Source organism: Hemiscyllium ocellatum, chromosome 6, assembly GCF_020745735.1.
Source record: "Hemiscyllium ocellatum isolate sHemOce1 chromosome 6, sHemOce1.pat.X.cur, whole genome shotgun sequence".
Taxonomy (NCBI): Eukaryota; Metazoa; Chordata; class Chondrichthyes; order Orectolobiformes; family Hemiscylliidae; genus Hemiscyllium; species Hemiscyllium ocellatum.
The window spans coordinates 73,182,367-73,202,612 of NC_083406.1; the positions used below are offsets into that span (position 1 = coordinate 73,182,367).

General features: G+C 41.7%; 1 protein-coding gene across 1 annotated transcript in view; it reads left to right on the plus strand.

The window, feature by feature from the left end:
• The window catches only part of LOC132816752 (high-affinity choline transporter 1-like), a 97,052-nt gene that overhangs the window by 54,607 nt on the left and 22,199 nt on the right, over positions 1 to 20,246 (plus strand). The window lies entirely within an intron of this gene.

Sequence of the window (20,246 nt, forward strand, 5' to 3'; positions counted from 1 at the left end):
TAATAGGGAACTTAACTGATATTTCCTAAAATCTGGGAAGTCCAATCCTCCCCTTGCCTGTGGAAGCTGTAGCTTCTTCAGCTTAATGAGGGGCTGTCTATGATTCCAGATAAAGGAACCCAACCAGCCATATAATTTACGTAGTGCCAGCCTTAGCAGCATCACCGGAACCAGTCTCATAGGGTAGAGGAGACGGGGCAGGACATTCATTTTAATTAGTGCTATTCTACCCAGCCAGGAAATTGGAAGGTCTTCCCATCGCTGGAGGTCCTGCCTTATCCTTTCCAGTAAATGCACAAAGTTAGCCTTGTATAACTGATCAAATACTGGGGTAATAAAAATGCCTAAATGTAAAAAACTTTCCAGGGACCACCGAAAGGGAAAGTGGGATCTGTCCAATAAGTGGGGTATCATAGCAAGGCCACTCATTGGCATAGCCTCCGATTTTGAGAAATTAATTTTCTAGCCTGAAAATACACTAAATGTATTAATAACTTGGATTAAGCGAGGCACGGACATCAGAGGATTACTGAGAAATAGAAGAACATCATCTGCATAAAGGGTAATTTTATGTTTACCTGTACCAATCCTTGGGGCCATTATATTAGGGTCAGCCCGTATAGCTTCTGCTAGTGGCTCAATTATTAGTGTAAATAGCGATGGTGAGAGAGGACATCCCTGACAGCAGCCCCTATCCACACTGAAGCTATCTGAGGCTAATCCATTGGTAACCACAACTGCCTTGGGATCACTATACAGTGTTGAGACCCATTTGGTAAACACCTTTCCAATGCCAAACCTTTCCAATGTGTAAAACAAATATGACCATTCAACCCTATCGAATGCCTTTTCCGCGTCTAATGAGACTACTACTCCTGGTATCTTTCCCTGATGGCAGGCTTGAATCACATTCAAAACCCTTCTAATATTATTGGATGATCTATGGCCCATAATAAACCCCGTCTGATCCTCCTTTATAATATGTGGCAATGCCCATTCTAACCTCAATGCTAACATTTTAGAGAGGATTTTAAAATCTACATTTAGGAGGGATATTGGTCTATATGATGCGCAATCTTCTGGGTCCTTTCCTTTTTGAGGATAAGAGAGATAATTGCCTCTTTCAGCCAAGGCGGGAGACAACCCTGACTGTATGAATAGTTATACATGTCCATAAGTGGACCAGCCAATATTCCTGTAAATTATTTATAGAATTCAGCTTGAAAGCCATCTGGGCCAGGTGCCTTACCACTCTGAAGTTGCCTGATTGCGTCAAGTATTTCTTGGATTGTTAGGGGAACATTCAAGACCGATACCTGTTCCGGAGTTAGGTTCGGAAAGGTCAAATTTTTAAAAAATGACTGCATGCTCCTAGTCCTGTCTTCGCAATCCTGCGATTTATATAAATCAGAATAAAATTTTCTAAAGATTGCGTTAATCCTTTTATGATCATGACTCAGAATACCCCGTACTTTCCTTGATAGACGTGATAGTTTGAGGGGCCTTTTTCTTTGCGAGAAATGCTATGTATCTACCAGGTTTAACGCCAAATTCATATAACCTTTGTTTTGCAAATAATATTTCCCTCTTAGCCGTTTGGGTAAGCGTGGTGTTTAGAGCTGTCCTAAGGGCCGTAATCCTTTGCAAGTTGATAATAGAAGGTCTATCAGCATATGCTGTTTCAGCTGCTTTTAAGCGAGCTTCGAGCAGATGCTATTGTTCTCCCTTTAATTTTTTCTGGGTCGCTGAGTATGAGATGATCAAACCTCGCGCGTAAGCTTTGATGGTCTCCCACATCGTTGATGGGTTGCTAGCCGTACCTGAATTAATTTGTAAGAAAATTTTAAATTCTTGAGAGAAGTACTTTACAAATTTACTATCTTTCATCAGAAAGGGGTCCATACGCCAATGCCGAGGGGATGTCCCATTGTTCCTCGCCTTCCATATATACAGCAGCATGATCAGAAATTGCGATACTACCTATTTTACAGGATGATATAGAATTTTGAAAAATTGAGGGGGCAAAAAACATATCGATTCTGGTATGACATTTATGTGGATTGGAGTAAAAAGAAAAATCTCTGCCCTGTGGATGAAGGCATCTCCATAAATCTACTAATCCTAATTCTTTTTTCAAATCCACCAATTGTCTAGATCTTGGAGATACTCCTGCAGTACTCTTGGGAATTCTGTCTATTTCTGGATCCATAATGCAATTAAAATCTCCCCCTAAATTGTATGACGGGCACTGAGAGCCATCAATTTTGAGAAGGCTTCCGTTACAAATTTAGAAGGATGTGCCGGGGGCAATATGAATTTAAGATCCCATATTCCTCTCCATTTGTAAGGGCTTTAATCAGAATATATCATCCAGATTCGTCTTTTATCTGATTTAGGATTTTGAAAGGGAAATTCTTCCAAATAAGAATTACAACTCCCCTGTTTTTTGAGCTAAAGAAGAAAAAAAGGCCTGATCAAATCCACACTGTTGTAATTTCAAGTCTTTTTTATCCAATAAGTGTGTCTCCTGTAGGAGAGCTATATAAACCCTTTTTTTCTTGAGGTTTGGTAATATTTTCTTCCTTTTGACTGGTGAATTACTCCCCTTGACATTCCAGGTGCACCACTTAACTGACTGATCAACCATAATCGTCCGGGCAAGTCCAAGACCCCTCGGGAGGGGAAACCCTATCCAGAACATCCCGAGCGTAGAGCATATAAAATTCACAAAAATAAAGGCTCTTTAATGCACTCACATCAATATAATAACAAAACTATTTCGAAATTAAAAAAAACGTAAATGGAGATTTTCCCCCTTGTTCCCAGGGGGTATCACTTCCTTTCCAACAGTCCATCGTATCCTCTACCAACCAGTGCCCCACCCTTGATCCAGGCGCTCCTCAATAGGATGGAGAAAATTCAAATATACTAAAGAGCTAGAGTTAACAGTGAGCAACCTACCATACCCCCACCACCACCACCCCCCACCCACAACAACACCTGGATATATTTGGTAATGTTAATACCATGTATAAACATATATAACTATAAAATTACAGCCTCAAAAAGTAATAATTAAATATAATAATACAAAACAACAGGGGAAAACAACCCCACTCCTAAAGACAGAAATAAAACAGGATAAGGTAACCACCTCCCCCCACCAACATTAACTAGACCCCCCGGCCTATATATATATATAAAAAAAAGGGAGAAAATCGCTAAGTAGAGAACAAATAAATAAATCCCTCTCCCCACCCCCCAAAGATAATATTAAACAGTCAGGTAAAAAAAGGGATTAATATTAAAAAAAGAGGATGTAAACCGGACGGGGGGAGAGCAAAACAACATCAATTTATCTAGAGAGTCCAAAAATTCCTTGGCCTTCTCCGGCGATCAAAAGTTATACACAGACCCTTCATGGCTAAAGTGTAGCGTCGTTGGGTAGCGCAAGGAACATGAATATTTAAGTCTCTTAAACACTTCTTCACTTCATCAAATGCCTTCCTCTTTCAGACCAGAGCTGGGGAAAAGTCCTGAAATAACATAATCTTGGATCCTTTATAAATCATGGTTTGGGGATCTTTCCCAAGATTTCTAGAAGCTTCTAAGAGCATCTGCCTCTCCTTGTAGCTCTGCAGCTGGAACAGGATCGAGAGGGGGTGCTGGTTTGAGCCGGGCCTGCATATTGCAACCCGGAGGCCCATTCCACCCTTACCTGGCCTGATCCAGCCTCCAGATTTAACAGCTGTGGAATGCTGTAAGCTGGCTTTCCTCTTCCCGTTCGGGAGAATCAAGGTCGTCAATGTGATTCTCTAGGGCTGCACTCACTGTTCGAGAGTCCGGACCCAATCCACGGCCGATTCTGCTGTAATCTCAGAGGTTCTGGCCGTTAGCTCCGCCCCTTCGACTCGGCGCTCAATTTCCTTGATGTCTCAGTCTTGCTTTTGTCGCACGGCCACGAGTGAGTCCCATCGGCTCCGGGATTCTTCGATGAAGGTGTCGATCTTCGCATCGAGTTTAGAGATTATTTCCGCGAGGCTCGTTATCATAGGTAAGTCCCCCGGGGCGGCTGCAGATACCTCTGTTACAACTGGAGAGGGTGGGGGAGGCATTCCTGCCTGCTGAGAACTGTGGGCTCCCTTCCCTTTAGTCATTTTTTATTAGAGATTAAATTGTTTAAACTCAGTACTAAGCTACTAATTACATTAAGTAAAAACTATTTTGAATGATTTGGTGAGTGTGGTGGAGGCGGGTGATCCACTTTGCCCAAGTCTTGGGAGGAGCACTATAGACTCAGACTTGCTGGGTCGCCGCCATCTTGGATCCCCCATAGAAGTGGGTTTAAAGTACAGGGGGAACAGCACTTGCGAGGAAATATTCCCAAAAAGAAAATTCTCCAGAGAAACCACCAAAAAAAACTAGAAGCATCAAAGGAGCTTTGGGAAAAAACAAAAAAAGCAGTAAGAGCAGTAAATGCCCATCAGCATTTCCAGGGAGAAATCTCAATCACGTATCCAAAGCCAATTGTCGGGCAGGTTTCTTATCTTCACTGAAAAAACATGGATTAGATTTTCAAATGAAATCAAAACTTTGAGGAATATGGCTTACTTCTAAAACCGAATTCACAAAATTGTGAAATAAGGACCTGATTTTTTAAAAATTTGACAACAGCAAATTAAGAAGTTTCAGGCACAGGTTTAAAGACAATCAATTGAAAAAAAAATTTTAAGAGGTTAGAGATAAAAATCCTTTAACAGAGCTTTTGACAGTACGGTTAATGAAACTTTGATTAGTTTAATAATTTGGATCACACATTCAAGTTTTATTCAACAACTCAGCTGTTTTATCGATTCTATTCATGAAAATATGAAAAATTGAGTAAAGATAAAATGCACTAATCTAATTATGTGATTTCAAACTGGGTGTGAAAATACCTTAGATACAGAAAAACATTGGAACGAATGACATTGAAATGGACCTATTTGATATGGTTAAAAAAGAAATGAAAATTAATGAATTGAAATGAAGCCATTTTGAAAAGTTTCCACTCACAGACATTTGGGTAACCTTCAGTCATCTTAGAAGAGGAATATCTTCAACTCTGCTCCATGAAGAAGTCTTTATGAAAAGGAAACTGAACTTCACATTAAAAATCATAATTAAACCAGCAGAAACTGTGACTGTTTTCAATTTTGATGTGACAGCAACAGCCTTTACAGCAGAATTTAACATTCATCACAGAATACAACAGAGCAAAAATGAGTGTAGTACAAGGAGATCAAAATTCTAACAATATTCTTGAGGTGCTGCAGCCCACGTGCTGTAGGCAGACCCACAATGCTTTTAAGAAGGATTCCAGGAACTTTGACCCAGCAACACTGAGCAATATATTTCCAAGTCAATTGGTGAGTGGCTTGGAGGTGAACTTGTTGACTGTGGCACTTGTCTGAATAGACGGTAGAGGTCATTGATTTGGAAGCTTCTATCTAAGAAGCCTGTGTGAGTTACTGCAGTGCATCTTATAGATGGTACACCCCTCTGCTCCTGAGCATCCTTGATGGAGGCAGTGAATGTTTATGTGTGCATGTGATGCCAAATGAGCGAGCTGCTTTATCCCATATAGTGTCAAACTTGAGTGTTTTGGAGCTACATTCATCCAAAGAACATTGATGATCACAATCACATTATAACTCTTGTTTGTCCCTTGTAAGTGGTGATCAGGCTCTGGGAAGTGAAGTGATGAGCTATTTGCTACAATATTCCCAGCCTCTGACCTTGTGGGAGAAAATACAGATCCCGGCCACCCATGACATGGCCACAAAATAGACAACACAAAATGTCTGCACTTAGTCAATGAGCCTACCCACAATGCTTCAAACTGGCCAAACCAGCTGCCCCAGACATCACACATACCTCAGGACATGATTCATCCAGCCCCAGACCAAGAGAATATACTTCTTCAGAGTAAATGATAATGAGCCTCACACTCCACAATAGTCCAGCATCTCTGATGTTCTTGGGATACAGCTGCTCCCACTAGGAGTCAAGCCTTCACAAAGGGTACTCAGACAAGAAGTCACCAAAGATACTTTGCTTACCCCCTCAACAATACGAACACATTGATATTAGGATGACACCCATTAACCCCAGTCCTCATTTTCTCCTACTTTCTACCCGTTCACTCCAGCCAAGGATCGGAATCTCCTGAGTCAATTAAGAAACTTATTGTCAGACACTGGACACTTAAATCTTTTCAATGAATGAACTTTATTTCTCTTTGTTGTACAACTCACACCATACTCTCATAACTCACACTTCATTGTAGTAAAGGTATAAAACTCCACTTTATTCTCTGTTTGAGGAAGAAGCTGTGGTTCCTTCTGAACACCCTGTCAGTGAGTGTTTCAGCTGGGTCGAGCCTCTTCTGTGATATTGCTGTTTTTAAAAATAAATCCTTGTCAGGTCTCAGTCCAAAATGTGTGTTTGTAATCCCTGATTAATTGGACTAAATTCTCGGACAGACCTGTTCTTGTAGCCACTGTATTCATATGTCTAATGGAGTCACGTTCTGGTTGATGGTAACAGCCCGGGGTATTGATACTGGGGGAATTCAGCAATAGCAATGCAATTGAATGTTAAGAGTAATGTTAGATTTTCTCTTGTTGGAAATCATCATTGCCTGGCACTTCAATAGCATGAATGTGGTTTGGCACTTGCCAGACCGAAACTTCATGTTGTGCATATCCTGCTGCATTTGAACACAGTCTGCTTCAGTATCTGGAGTTATGAATGGTGCTGAATATTGTGAATCCCCATTTCTGGTCTTATGATGGAGGGAAGGTCATTGATAAAGCAGCTGAAGATGGTTGGGCCGAGAACACTATCCTGAGGAACTCCTGCAGAACTGTCCTGAAACTGATACAGCTAACCTCAACCGCTTTAGCACTTATCCGTTGTGTCAGGAATAACTCCAAACAGCAGAAAGTTTTCCCCTTGACTCCAGTTTTGCTTGGGCTCCTTGATGCCACATTCTGTTAAACGTAGCCTTACTGTCGAAGGCAGTCACTCTGACCTCACCTCTGGAATTTAACACTTCAGTCCATGCGTATGCCAAGGTTATAATGTGGTCAGGAACTGAGTGGCCTTGGCAGAACCCAAACTGAACGCCATTGAGCAGGTTACTGCTAAACAAGTATTATTTGAGGAAGAGTCAGAGAAGCAAGCATAAATTATACAGCAATCTAAGTAACTCCTTTGAATATGTACATAACTTATAGTCAATGTTAATGTCAAGGAATGGGTACATTTTGGCAGAGCTGTCAGGGTATGTTGTATAAGATTAGGAACCTGGACTGACTTTGTGATTTTACAGAGCTGCACAGCACTAGTATAAGCCTTACAGATTAGATGGAGTGGGAATGCTGTATGGAAGAAGACTATAACACTACACACCAGAACGCTTCACTGTCTGGATGGAGCACATGGACTTGAACTCATAGTCATTCCCTAACTTAATTAAATTAAGCCTGGTATATTGCCACATGTCACCAATATTTAGCATTAATAATTTATAAATAATGTTACTTTGAAGCCTGAACCTTAAGGCTGTCCTTGTTTTTACCTTCTCCTTAATTAGTCATTAAAGAACCCAAACTCAGCGCAGCATGAAACCACACATTGAAATAATTCTCCTGCCTGATCTTCTGTGATGATTGCCTTTCACATGAAAGATTGCCATTGAATTTAATGCCTCAGCTATTTCATCATATCCCGTAACTAACCTTATGCCGCACATGAGGCTGCTGCATAAGGATACATGGCGTTATGGGTAGAGTATTAGCATGGATAGAGGATTGGTTGACTGACAGGAAGTGAAGAGTGGGGATAAATGAGTGCTATTCTGACTGGCAATCAGTGACTAGTGGTGTGCCTCAGGGATCGGTGTTGGGACCACAACTATTTACAATTTATATAGTTGATTTGGAGTTGGAGACCATGTATACAGTGTCAAAATTTGCTGATGACACTAAGATGAGTGGCAAAGCAAAGTACGTGGAGGACTGTGAAATTTTACCCACATTGGGGGCAAAAGCTTGGCATATGGAATACAATGTTAGTAAAGGTGAAATCATACATTTTCATAGAAGTAACAGTAAATAATTTATTACTTGAATGGTAAAAAGTTATAGTGTGCTGATTTGCAGAGGGACCTGGGTGTCTTTGTGCACGAATCACAAAAGGTTGGTCTGCACGTACAACAAGTAATTAGGAAGGCAAATGGAATTTTGTCCTTCATTGCTAAAGCGATTGAGGTTAAAAGCAGAGCGGTAATGTTACAGCTATACAAGATGCTGGTGAGGCCACAGTTGGAGTACTGCATGCAGTTCTGCATGCAGTTTTGGTCTCCTTACTTAAGAAAGAATGTGCGGGCACTAGAGGGGGTGCAGAGGAGGTTCACTAGGTCAATTCTGGAATTGAGAGGATTAGCTCACAAGGAGAAGCTGAGTAGACTGGTATTATATTTGTTGGAATTTGCAAGAATGAGAGGGGACCTTATAGAAACAAATAAGGTTATGAAGGGAATCAATAAAATAGAACTAGATAGAATGTTTCCACAAGTAGGTGAACTAGGACAAGAGGGCATTGCCTCAAGCTTAGAGAAAGCAGGTTTAGGACTGAACTGAGAAGGAACTTCTTCACCAAAGGATTGTTAATTTATGAAATTCTTTGCCCAGGGAAGTAGTTGACGCGACTTCAGTAATCGCTTTTCAAACTAAGGTAGATATTTTTTGAAAACTATAGGAAGTAAGAGATATGGTGAAAACGCGAGTAAGTGGAGCTGAGTCCATGAAAAGGTTAGCCATGGTCTTATTGAGTGGCGGAGCAGGCTTGAAGGGCCAGATGGCCTACTCCTGCTCCTAGTTCTTATATTTTTATGTTCTTATGTCCCATAGTCACAAATCCAACTTCGGAGCAGTACATGGATTGTATTTTCTATGCCTGTCAAGATAACTGTGCCTCTAAACTATTATGTATGTGACTCCTGGCTGATTGCTGCAGCAGACAAAAGCAGCAATTACAATTTGCAATTCTGCATAAAACAGGTCACTAAAGCTGTCTGCAAAGAGAGACCTTTTTATTTCATTCTCTCCTGTGTGTAGTAAACAGAAAGGGTGAACACAAGGGTTTGGACAAATGTTCCCATGGCGTTGAATAGCATTGATTGTACATAGTGCTTCCCATGTGCCTTAAGGCTATTTTGTTTGAATAGTTGCTAATGTGTGCAAGCTGTGAGTTATGGGTCTGAGATCTGTAGCAGTGCTCCATGTGCAAGGGTGAGGTGAAGAAGATAAATATTCTTAGATTATTGGGAGGTGGTATTTTACAATATGATTTTGGATTTGAGAGAGGGTGATCTATGAAAAGTCAAAGTCAAGAAATGTCTTCAAGCATAAATTTCAAAGTAACTTCATATTTATTGTGAATGCTGCTGTCCATGGCTATCATAGATATAATGGGCTCTAACCTAATATATTTATAACGGTAGGGGCTAACTTATCTTCATGTGTTTGTGTGCTCAACTGAATCTTCCAGTCTAGATTCTTGAAGTCTTCATCCAGAGAGTGCAGGGTCTTCTCTTTCTACCCACATTGCTCTATTTATGCTTAGTGGTGTGTAGCTCTGTGCCATCATAAATTTGGCCTTCAGTCCTGATGCCCTCATACAACAGTGATAATGAAGATCTGAGCAATGGCTGAGGCTAGTAATGCAATTACATGTGAATGTATATTCAATGAACCTGATTACTCATGTGAGATAATCTTCTTCCTTCACTGCTTCAGTTGACCTCTCTTTCCAGTGCTGTCTCAGTAAATGCCTGGAGGGACCTCCTGACGCACTTTTGATGGAAATGTCTTTTCTTTGTTCCATCTCCTCAACTAGATTCTCCTTTGCGTGTCCATTAAAATGCATGCTCTTCCATGATCAGTCATTGTTAGTTGGAAATAGAGTTGTGCAGTAATAATTTCAGGAGTTCCTGAGAAAGCAGTGCATGGAGTGCTGGCTATATGTTTATTGTGCCTATGTCCATTTCGGAGGTTATCCAATTTAACCCCTCTTAAATGCCTGATGAAGAATGGTTCCAATGCATCTTTCACCAGTCGAAACCAATTGTTGTTGGTAATTCTTATTCCTCTGCAAAACGGTGGCAAAGTTATAGCTATGACTTCTCGTGTTATTCTAAGATGATGGGAGGGATTTCTTTTTTAACTATTGCAGTTTTTGTGGTGATATTTCCTCCATAATTTAAGGAAGGGAGTTACATCATATTGACTCAGTGGTAATGAAGGGATGACAATGTCTAATTCAAAACAGTGTGCTATAAAGAGTATTTGCACATGATGCTGTTTCCACAAGCCTGCTGTACTTGACATTGAGGTTGCATGACTGAGGTATGCTGAAGGATATCTTATGGACATTGTGCATTGCTGCCACTGTATGGGAACAAATGGAAAAGGTTACTAGTGAGTCTCATGGCAGCAACAACATTCAACATGCCCAGCAAAACTACAATCAATGGAAATTGGGGGAAATCTCACTACTGGTTGGAGTCATACCTGACAGGAAGATGGTTGTAGTTGCTGGATGCCAGTCAACTCATTTCTAGGGCATCTCTGCAGGAGTTCCTCAGGGTAGTGTCCTAGGCCCAAACATCTTCAGCTGCTTCATCAATGACCTTCCCTTCGTCATAAGGTCAGAAGTGGGGATGTTTGTTGATGATTGCACAATGTCCTACACATTCTGAGTCCTCAGATACTGAAGCAGTCCATGTTCAATTGCAATAAAACACAGGACCCAGACTTGGGCTTAAAAGTGCCAAGTGAAATTTCTGTCACACAAATGCCAAGCAATGACCATCTCCAATAGGGACAAACCACTGTCTCTTGACATTCAATGAAATTACCATCACTGATTCCCCCACAAACAACATCCTGGCCAGAAACTCAAGTATAGAGCAGGTCCAGAGGGAAGGAATCCTGCAGTTGATAACTCACTTCCTGACTCCCCAAGGCTTCTCTATGCTCAACAATGCAGAGCCAGGAATGTAATGGAATGCTTCCCACATGTAGCTCCAACAACTCCAGAAGGTTGACAACAGGACAAAGCAGCCAGTTTGTTTGACACAACATTTACAAGCATCCATTCCCTCCACCATTGATGCTCCATAGCAACAGCATGTACTATCTCCAAGATACACTGCAAAGATTTGCCAAAGATCCTCAGATACCAACTTCCATGACCAATTCCATCTAGAAAGACAAGGACAGCAGATACATGAGAACAACATTGTTTGCAATAGCCAAGCTAATCACCATCCTGTCTTGGAAATATATCGTTGTGCCTTCAGTGTGACTGAGTCAAAACCCTGGAATTCTCTCCATAACAGTATTGTTGGTGTCCCTACAGCAGTGGAAGCTGCAGTGGTTCAAGAAGGCAGCTCATTACCACCTTTTCAAGGGCAACAAAGGACAAGAAATAAGTATTGGCCATCCAGTGATGCCCATGAATAAATTAAAAAATAAAGCTCTATACTGGACAGTGTCAGTTCCCTCCTTTGTTGCAACCACATCTATTGGTGCAAGTAGCATATACTCTTTCAGAACAAATATGCATTGATGGATGCTGAATATTAGGAGAGGAGAGGTAAACTAGGAAATAACAAGCTTAACTGTCTAATGTATATTATTGGGAAGTCATGGGTACTGTTATTAGGGACAGTGACAGAATATGGACAAATAAAGAGATGGAAAAGGTTCCACTCAATGGACTGTTCCCAAAAATAGGAATAGATGGAATTGGAGATAATATTTTGACATTGATAGGGAACTGTTTAGGAGGAAGGAGATGGACTCTGGGCTAATGAGTGTGTGTACTCCAATTGAAAGGACATGACTAGTGTCCATCAGGGATCAGTACAGCAGCCTTAGCTCTTCACTATGTATATAAATGACCTAAAAGAGGAAAACAGAGCAATGTGTTCAACTTTCTGATAATGCTAAGTAACAAAATGCATTATTTAATTAAAAAAACTACAACAGCTAGAATTTAAAGTGGAGAACTGTTAGATCAACATACTTTATAAATAATGAGAAACCTGGAGCTGTAAAGAAAGGGGAGACGTGGCATAGTGATATTGTCTTTGGACAGGTAATGTACAGAGGCAGATAATGACCTGATAACCCAGTTTCAAATCTCACCATGGCATGAATTCTAACAACATTGAATTAAAAATTGAATGATAAATGACCATGAAGCCATTGTTGCAAAAAAACATTTGATTGACTCATGCCAGTTAGGGAAGGAAATGTGTTGGGCTACATATGGCTCCAGCCCCTCAGCAATGTGGCTGACATTACCTAGCAAGCCTCTCTGGTATATCAAACTGTGAAAAAATTTCAAAGGAATAAAACCAGACAAACCACCTGGCATTGACCTGGGCACTGGAAATTAGAACATCAAACATGGCACTGTCAACTATGTAAAATCCTCCCTGCTAGCACTTGATTAGTCAAACAACAGCCTCACAGTGACATCAACAAGCTCAGCCATGCTCATGGAATCATACCTCACAACCAATGCCCAGAAAACACTATCACCATCCTGGGATATATTCTGCCGCACAATCAGTCCAGGTCAGTAGATGTGATGTTACATTGGGTGGGAATTACTCCAGAAGTCCTTAGCATTGACTCCAGACCTCAGGAATCTCATGGCACCATTTCAAAAGTGGACAAGGAGAGCTGCTGATGGTAATCCCGTATCCTCTACCCTTCAACTGGTAAATTAATGCTCTTCCGCATTGAACACTATTTTGTAATATCCCTGAGAGTGGCAATGATGCAGAATGTACTCTGGTGCAGGATTTCAATGTCCAGTGTCTTCACAGCACCACTACAGACAGATCTGGTCGAGTCCTAAAGGACATTGCTGTGAGCCAAGTTCAGGAGCAGATGGTGAAAGAATGAACAAGAGAGAAGAAGATAATTTATTATCTATTCACAGCAATCTGCCTGTATTTGTCCATTACAGTGTCAGTAGGAATGCTGAATTTCCAGTTGTGGTGGAAACAAAATCTTGTCTTCACATTTATGATATTATCTCAAACATCATGTGACACTATCATGTGGTTAATGAGAGAAACTTTGAACGGATGGAGCCATGCTGGGCTGACCATCCCCAAGACACTGAGAGCCATCAGCTGCTGCAGCATTATATTCAAATACCAGCAGCAACCTCACAGCCCAGCATAGCTCTCATTCTACCACTACCATTAAATCAAGTACACCAAAGATTTCTGGACGGTGGATCCAGAGCAACACCAGGCATAGTTGAAAATTAGGTGGCAATCTGGTGAAGCTACCAAACAGGACTACTTGAGAGCCAAACAGCCAACAATGGAGCTGAGCAATTCTACAACAATGGACCAAATCTAAGCTCAGTCATCCTGCCATATCTAGCTGTAAAGCTGATGGACAATTAAACACATCACTGGAGGAGGAGGTTCCGCAAGTACCCCCATCCTCAGTAGTGGGAGAGCTCAACATAACCAGGCTAAAACATTTGTTGCAATTATCAGCCAAAGGTGCCAAATGAAAGATCCATTTTGGCCTCTTCCTGTGGTCCCCAGTATCACAGATACCAGTCTTTAGCCAATTTGATTCACTTCATATGATACCAGGAAACAGTTAGAGGCGCAGGTTATTGTAAATGCTACGGGCCCTGACAATATTCCAGCATGAAGACCTATGCTTCAATACTTGCCGCTCCCTAGCCAGTCTGTTCAAGTACAGCTTCAACACTGACACTGACCCAACAATGTGGAAAATTGAACAGTTGTGTCCTGTACACAAAGTAGGACAAATCCAAGCCAGGTAATTACCACCGCATCAGTCTACACATCATTTGTAAAGTGATAGAGTCATCAATAGTGCTATCAGCAACGCTTGCTTTGTAATAACCTGCTCATTATTGCTCAGTTTAAGTTCTGCCAGGGCTACTCAGCTCCTGATCTCATTATAACTTTTGATAAAACATGATCAATACAGATGGATTCCAGAGATGAGGTGAGAGTGGCTTCTCTTTGGCATCAAGGCCATATTTGACAAAGTGTGGCATCATTGATCCCTAGCAAAACTGAATTCAATGCGAATCAGGAAAGCTCTCTGCTGGTTGGTGTCATATCTGCCACAAAGGAATATGGTTGTCGGTGTTTGAGGTTCATCATATTAGTTCCAGGACATCTCTCGTAGGAGTTCCTCAGGGAATTATCCAACCATCTTCAGTTGCTTCATCAATGGCCTTCCCTCCATCATAAAGTCAGAAGTGTGGATGTCCTCAGATGAGTGATTGTTCAATATGCAGCACCATTCTCACACCTTACATGCTGAAGCCATCCACATCAAATTGCAAGACAATATCCACACAAATGCCAGCAATGAGAGAATCTCATCAAAGTTCCTTGACATCGAATGGCATTAGCATCTCTGAATCCCCCACTGTCAACATTCTTGGGCCTTACCATTGGCTCATACGCTGAACTGGACTTGCCAGACCATTACTTTCGTGGCAAGGATAGGTCAGTGGCGAGGAATCCTGTTCTGAAGAAGTGTCATGATTGGATTTGAAATGTTAATTCTGTTTCCCTCTGCATCGATGATGCCAGAGGTGTTGATTTTCTCCATCACTTCTATTTTTATTTCAGAACTCCAGCATCCACATTATTTTGCTTTTAAGTGCATTAAGATCTCATACATGTGGCATTCAGTTTTCTTTGAGTCATATAGCATGGAAACAGACCCTTCAGTCCAACTAGTCCATTCTTCCTTGAGTGCCTCCCATTACTCTGACATGATTTTTATCTGTGAATAACTGTTCCAAGTCCACTTGGGCCAGTTTGAATCTGATTTTAATAAAATTAGTCTTTCTCCTATTTAGAATTTTATTCCCATCCCAAGTTTATCCTTTGTTTTGAGAACTATCCTAAATCAAATTGAGTTATGGTCACTACCTCCAAAATGACCCCCCACTGATTTCCAATTATTTAGATCCCAAACTACAACTTGCCACTCCACTTCGATCCCCCTCTATCTTGCCTGAAATCCCCTATAACCAGTAATGGTGAGCTGCTAATCCAGCCCATCTTTCAGCCAAGGTTTGGTCAAAGATATGACATGAAAAGCACATCAGAATGTCTGTTCCCTCGGTTCATCTGTCTTATTCCTCTGCACTTTGCATTGAAATATATTCCATTTAGCCTTCTTGCGGAACATTTCAGAGAATACCTCTGGGACACCCGGACCAACCAACCCAATCACCCCGTGGCTCAACACTTCAACTCCCCCTCCCACTCCACCAAGGACATGCAGGTCCTTGGACTCCTCCATCGCCAGACCATAACAACACGACGGCTGGAGGAAGAGTGTCTCATCTTCCGCCTAGGAACCCTCCAACCACAAGGGATGAACTCAGATTTCTCCAATTTCCTCATTTCCCCTTCCCCCACCTTGTCTCAGTCAAATCCCTCGAACTCAGCACCGCCTTCCTAACCTGCAATCTTCTTCCTGACCTCTCCGCCCCCACCTCCACTCCAGCCTATCACCCTTACCTTGACCTCTTTCCACCTATCGCATTTCCAACACCCCTCCTCCAAGCTCCTCCTCCCTATATTTTATCTTAGCCTGCTGGACACACTTTCCTCATTCCTGAAGAAGGGCTCATGCCTGAAACGTCGATTCTCCTGCTCCTTGGATGCTGCCTGAACTGCTGCGCTTTTCCAGCAACACATTTTCAGCTCTGTCAGATTAATTTACTCAAGTTTTAACTTTTCATCCACTTCAATGAAACCTCCCTCTTAACTACTCACAGGATCTCATCCTCTGCCCATCTTACTGAGCTCTGTCTTCTTGCAGCATGACATTCTAAGGGAAGTATGCTATAGGTCATCTAAATAGGACATAAGTGCCTGTGAGTTTAATGTACATATGTAAATATCAGGAGCTGTAATAAATATTTACTGAATCCTTCAGTACTGTGTGATTCACTTTGCATTCATATTTATATTATTGGAGCTAACATAAATATCATATCATGAGAGTTGAAGATTGTCAGTTAATTTTAAGTACTACCTCATCAAATGCAAGTACCTTAAAGGCAAGGAGAAAGTGAGGACTGCAAATGCTGGAGATCAGAGCTAAAAATGTGTTGCTGGAAAAGTGCAGCAGATCAGGCAGCATCCAAGGAGCAGGAGAATCGACGTTTCGGGCATGAGCCCTTCTTCAGGTCAGGCTCATGCCCGAAACATTGATTCTCCTGCTCTTTGGATGCTGCCTGATCTGCTGCCCTTAAAGGCAAGGTCCCACATTGCAGTGGCAGGTCAGGATGGTTGCATAGTGATAAGCAGCAGTGGCCATTTACAAAAGAATCCAAGTTCTTAGTGGTAAACACTTGGAAACATCACTGTAGATCAGGAGACAACAATGCCATTCTTTAAAGCATGCAGAAATTAGCAGCACCAATTTCTGAGAGTTCAAGGAGTGCAGATCAAACAGTCAGAGGGTGAATCTGCCTTCTGTCTCCTTAACATTTATATTCTATTAATTATAATGTCTCCTTTTCAACAACAATAAGCTGACAGCTTGATTTCCTAATTAAATTATAAAAATAAGGCCAAGGAAAGGCTTCTTGCATTAAAAGAAAAAATGCAAGCTGAAAGGCGTTCACAGTGCAAAACTCTTCAGGATCAAATACAACTTTCAAAAGATAGTTTTATTCTTTTTTTTGTGGAATGTAGGCATTGAGGGCTAATCAGCATTTTATGCCTGTCCCTAGTTGCTCTTGAAAAGGTGGTAGTGAGCTGCCTACTTGAACTACTGCAGTCCATGTGCTGTAGTTGGACGCAATGCCGTTAGGGAGAGAATTATAGGATTTTGACCTAGTGTTACTGAAGATGAGGCAAGTTAAAATCTGTTAATCCTGAAGTTAATTCTCACTTGGAGCATTTTTTCAGGTGGTATCCAGATTTTCTCTGGATTTTCCTCATTTTCCACAGTAAGACAAGATTGATCCTGCGAGACCCAACTTGCTGATTGCAAGAAGGATTTGCAGAGATTTCTTCTCTGGATAATTTTCACTTGCTTTGCAAAGCAGAACTGCTTGAATAGTTGTAATTCAGTGAAGATGTAAATTGCAGTCCTATCCATACATTACTGTTGGACCTCCATTTCTTGTTGAATTTCTTTTTTATTCTCATTTACTGTTATGTCCATTTGGTTCTCCCTCTTTTGTTTTTATTGCCATTGTTGCTGTTCCCTTGCTGAGTTTTGATGTATTTCAAACATTTACTTTAATATGTACAGGCCTATAGTAGTAGGTTACTGTCATTAGATGGTGGTCACAGTAATTAAGTAAATAATGTCATTCAAGATTTTACCTGACTTGATGCTGATTTGGAGACTTAGTATGGCACCCAGGAGCAAAATTGGAATCACTGGGAATCGTTGGCAAACTCTCTGTTATTGTTGGAAGAAAACCTTAAATCTGAAACTTATTCTATAAAGAGAAGGATAACAATTTTTCTATCTAGATCAAACGATAACCGAAGACTCTGACAATGGGCGAACAGACAACAGATTTGACACGCTAAAACCACTTCCTGTAAACAGCCCTGATATGAAATGTCTTTTCTGCTTATAAAGAGACATCCAGGAACAGGAAATGAGATTCTCTCCCATGCCAAGTCACTCCATTATTTCCCTTCCACGTCACCTCCAACAAGGGCAAAACTGCACTTTTGGTCTTTGTAGTGATTGGGACCAGGTGGACCTTGTCGACTATGAGGTTTTTGATAGGGGTTTTTAACCTGGGTCAATCAGGTAACACCTGGCTGACCAATATAACCAGGAGGAAGGTGTGTCAGGGCGGACAAGGAGCCAGAACAGGCATAGGGGCGGGCTGCCTTAGCGTGGCGGGAAGGTGGGATGGACGGACAGGTGGCTTGTTGGATTGCTGGGGAGATCTGTATTCTATGCACTTTTTTTTTATCTAATTGGACTATGTTATATGTATTTGTTACTGTTACTGCTTTGTGATGACTGAAACTGGGATTTGAGGTTTGTCGGTAGGGTTTGGGGCCTGGCTTTGCTGCTCCTCTCCCTTGTAAATTGCTGTTTCTCTGAATACAGCTGTTAATGTTAACTGTTTTGTAAACTGTATTGTTTAATAAAGTTAAAATATATACATAACCAGGAGAAAAAAATATAATCAGGATGAAGGAGACATTGCCTTCCATTTAAAATAGAATATAACCAGGAGATTAGAATCTCCTGAATTGAGGACTGACTCTAAGCTGGCTGGTCACAGCCAGTGTACTGTGCACTAGTAAATAAAGGGTAACTTGGTGATGGTACTCGGCCTTTGTGCAGTTATTTCAGTGGCAATGGGAGAAGCAAGACATGCCTGAAGAACGGGGTGGCATGGTGACTCAGCAGTTAGCACTGCTGACTCACAGCGCCAGGGACCTGGATTCGATTCCAGCCTCAGGCGACTGTCTGTGCGGAGTTTGTAAATTCTCACCGTGTCTGTGTGGGTTTCATCAGGGGGCTCCAGTTTCCTCCTGCAGTCCAACGATGTGCAGGTTATGTAGATTGGCCATGCTAAATTGCCCGTAGTGTCCAGCGAAATATGGATTAGCCATGGGAAATACAGGGTTCCAGGTATAAGCTAGGGAGATGGGTCTGGGCAGGATGCTCTTTGGAAAGTCGGTGTGGACTTGTTGGGCCAAATGCCCTATTTCCACACTGTAGGGATTCTAGGGTTCTAGAACATTCATTTGCAACTGCCATCTTAGAGTTAGGAAAAGCCTCATGCCTCTATTTGGGAAGTTTGACTCATTTGAATCTGCTCTGGAAGACTGGGCCCAGTATGTAAAAGAATGCAATACATTTTCTAGGCAAATGACATTGGGGCAGATGAAAAGCAATAAGTAATCCTTCTGACTATGTGTAGACCCGCAGTGTTTCTGGTTTTAAGGGTTTAACTTTCTCAAAGGTACTAGACACTAAAATCTTCCAAGAGTTGACAGAGTTGGTTTAGGAATACTATGAACCTGGACTTTTTCTAATCCTGAAAGGCTAAGAGTTTTATTTGGCTGTTTGAGAACTGGGGAATCCATTTCAGGATTTTTGACAAGGTTATAATTGACTGGCAGAGGCATGTGATTTTGGGGTACCTCTGAATGAGAAGCTGTGAGCATCACTTGTGATGCACAGACTCCTAGAAGTATTGGTCGCAGACAATGGGACAATATTTACCAGCAGGGAATTCAAATATTTCCCAAAGTCCAAAGGTATTCGGCAGATGAGGACAGCTCCAGATCATCGATCATCCAATGGCCTAGCGAAAAAAGTGATCCAACCTTTGAAGGCAGGCCTAAACAAACAGCTGTCAGCTTCATTCAATACCAAACTGTCCTGGCTCCTGTTCGATTATAGGATCGTCCCACATGCAACAATGAGGATAGTTCTAGCAGCGTCGTTGATGGGAAGAAGACTTCTCACCAACTTATCCTGATATTTCCGGACCTGAAAGGGAAGGTGAAACAGCAGTAGGAACTCCAAGGCAGCCAAATGCCACCTTTAAGTGAGAGAGACAATTTAATTCAGGGGATGTAGTTGGCCCTGTATGGGTACAAGGCAAGGTTGACACGAGCTCAGGTCCTGTGAATGATAAAGTGTAGGTAGGTGAAACAGTCCTGAGCAACCACATGGATCACCTGAGTCTCTTGACTCCAAACATGCCTGGCCCCTCACTACACTCAGAAGGCCTGGCAGAAATCGTGTGTGCTTCCTCTCCATCTCGCATCAAAGAAACCTCAGAGTCTGAAAAGGATGCAGCTTCAAAACCGTTACTGCTGGAAGATAAAGAAGTTTAATCTCTTCTCAGACGTTCCGAATGCAAGAGATAAGCCACAGTCTTGTGCACGCCACCTCTGTCTGGGTCCGTTTCAGAGGAACCACATCTGGGTGAAAGCTACAAGGCTTATATCCCCAGACTTAGCAGGGGGAAGAGTATAGTGATTCGAACCAGGTTGACTTTGAGGTTCGTGATTGGGGTTGTTCACCTGGGCCAAGCAGGAAAGCCTTGGCTGACCAATATAATCAGGGGATTAGAATTTCCTCAGTTGAGGA